At 44.5% G+C, this 2,500-nt stretch overlaps 4 non-coding genes across 4 annotated transcripts; all 4 read right to left on the bottom strand.

Moving 5' to 3' along the window:
* Positions 1 to 77: 77 nt before the first annotated feature.
* On the bottom strand, positions 78 to 160 carry TRNAL-CAG (transfer RNA leucine (anticodon CAG)). Its single transcript has one exon. It is a non-coding gene; the product is annotated as a tRNA-Leu (tRNA).
* A 755-nt stretch (positions 161 to 915) lies between these two features.
* Positions 916 to 998, bottom strand: TRNAL-CAG (transfer RNA leucine (anticodon CAG)). The gene has a single exon. It is a non-coding gene; the product is annotated as a tRNA-Leu (tRNA).
* Positions 999 to 1,247: 249 nt separating this feature from the next.
* Positions 1,248 to 1,320, bottom strand: TRNAT-UGU (transfer RNA threonine (anticodon UGU)). The gene has a single exon. It is a non-coding gene; the product is annotated as a tRNA-Thr (tRNA).
* Positions 1,321 to 1,753: 433 nt separating this feature from the next.
* On the bottom strand, positions 1,754 to 1,836 carry TRNAL-CAG (transfer RNA leucine (anticodon CAG)). The gene has a single exon. It is a non-coding gene; the product is annotated as a tRNA-Leu (tRNA).
* Positions 1,837 to 2,500: the final 664 nt, after the last annotated feature.

Here is a 2,500-nt window from a genome sequence, read left to right on the forward strand (position 1 = left end):
CCCTTTTGTCTATTACAGGTGTACACATTTGGCAGTGGCTGCCATGATAAAGCCGTCATTTCCAGGAAAAGTTTTGCTGTCAGAAGTGGGATTCGAACCCACGCCTCCAGGGGAGACTGCGACCTGAACGCAGCGCCTTAGTCCGCTCGGCCATCCTGACCCGTGTTGTGGGCTAAGTATGCCAAATTTCGTTGATCAAAGACTCACGGCAAGGGTGAATGTTTTTCCTCAAGGATAGAAAAACCACAAGAATATCCACATGCACCCATGAAGCACTTCTGTGGTGGAGCTTCTTGGCTTCCTATTCACAGGGTTGAAAAGAAGAATCTTCAGAGGACTCTGGGTCTTAAAGGTCCCAGAAAACTCTGTCCAAAAGCAATAAAGTCAAGTTAGCCTGGATAAATAAGTTAGGCCCCAGTGAGCTTTGAACTCACGACCCCTGGTTTACAAGACCAGTGCTCTAACCCCTGAGCTATGAAGCCTTCTGCTTGGGTAAAGTTTGGATGCGTTTCGAAACGTGAGTAAAGAAAACAGTTAACTTTTGAGAAAAGTTGGCATTTTAGATGTGGGATTTGAGGCCAAAAGCTTGAGGCCACAGAAATATGTGATGCTCCTGATCATAATTTTATCGCTGTCTTGTTGAACTCTTTCAATGATGACAGGAATGGCTTAAAAGTCTAAGTTTTCATAGTCCCATAAAGCCATCATCTGAGATCGGAGACAGGTGGCAAACAAAGACTATGTGTACGCATTGATTGCATATCCTATTCATCAAGGTGTGTGGATTCGAGAGTTTGAAGGACACGTTTGGTCTAGCAAAAAAGAGTGACTGAAGTTACCCTTTTGTCTATTACAGGTGTACACATTTGGCAGTGGCTGCCATGATAAAGCCGTCATTTCCAGGAAAAGTTTTGCTGTCAGAAGTGGGATTCGAACCCACGCCTCCAGGGGAGACTGCGACCTGAACGCAGCGCCTTAGACCGCTCGGCCATCCTGACCCGTGTTGTGGGCTAAGTATCCCAAATTTCGTTGCTCAAAGACTCACGGCAAGGGTGAATGTTTTTCCTCAAGGATAGAAAAACCACAAGAATATCCACATGCACCCATGAAGCACTTCTGTGGTGGAGCTTCTTGGCTTCCTATTCACAGGGTTGAAAAGAAGAATCTTCAGAGGACTCTGGGTCTTAAAGGTCCCAGAAAACTCTGTCCAAAAGCAATAAAGTCAAGTTAGCCTGGATAAATAAGTTAAGCCCCAGTGAGATTTGAACTCACGACCCCTGGTTTACAAGACCAGTGCTCTAACCCCTGAGCTATGAAGCCTTCTGCTTGGGTAAAGTTTGGATGCGTTTCGAAACGTGAGTAAAGAAAACAGTTAACTTTTGAGAAAAGTTGGCATTTTAGATGTGGGATTTGAGGCCAAAAGCTTGAGGCCACAGAAATATGTGATGCTCCTGATCATAATTTTATCGCTGTCTTGTTGAACTCTTTCAATGATGACAGGAATGGCTTAAAAGTCTAAGTTTTCATAGTCCCATAAAGCCATCATCTGAGATCGGAGACAGGTGGCAAACAAAGACTATGTGTACGCATTGATTGCATATCCTATTCATCAAGGTGTGTGGATTCGAGAGTTTGAAGGACACGTTTGGTCTAGCAAAAAAGAGTGACTGAAGTTACCCTTTTGTCTATTACAGGTGTACACATTTGGCAGTGGCTGCCATGATAAAGCCGTCATTTCCAGGAAAAGTTTTGCTGTCAGAAGTGGGATTCGAACCCACGCCTCCAGGGGAGACTGCGACCTGAACGCAGCGCCTTAGACCGCTCGGCCATCCTGACCCGTGTTGTGGGCTAAGTATCCCAAATTTCGTTGCTCAAAGACTCACGGCGAGGGTGAATGTTTTTCCTCAAGGATAGAAAAACCACAAGAATATCCACATGCACCCATGAAGCACTTCTGTGGTGGAGCTTCTTGGCTTCCTATTCACAGGGTTGAAAAGAAGAATCTTCAGAGGACTCTGGGTCTTAAAGGTCCCAGAAAACTCTGTCCAAAAGCAATAAAGTCAAGTTAGCCTGGATAAATAAGTTAGGCCCCAGTGAGCTTTGAACTCACGACCCCTGGTTTACAAGACCAGTGCTCTAACCCCTGAGCTATGAAGCCTTCTGCTTGGGTAAAGTTTGGATGCGTTTCGAAACGTGAGTAAAGAAAACAGTTAACTTTTGAGAAAAGTTGGCATTTTAGATGTGGGATTTGAGGCCAAAAGCTTGAGGCCACAGAAATATGTGATGCTCCTGATCATAATTTTATCGCTGTCTTGTTGAACTCTTTCAATGATGACAGGAATGGCTTAAAAGTCTAAGTTTTCATAGTCCCATAAAGCCATCATCTGAGATCGGAGACAGGTGGCAAACAAAGACTATGTGTACGCATTGATTGCATATCCTATTCATCAAGGTGTGTGGATTCGAGAGTTTGAAGGACACGTTTGGTCTAGCAAAAAAG

The sequence above is a fragment of the Engystomops pustulosus genome, chromosome 1 (assembly GCF_040894005.1).
Source record: "Engystomops pustulosus chromosome 1, aEngPut4.maternal, whole genome shotgun sequence".
Classification (NCBI taxonomy): domain Eukaryota; kingdom Metazoa; phylum Chordata; class Amphibia; order Anura; family Leptodactylidae; genus Engystomops; species Engystomops pustulosus.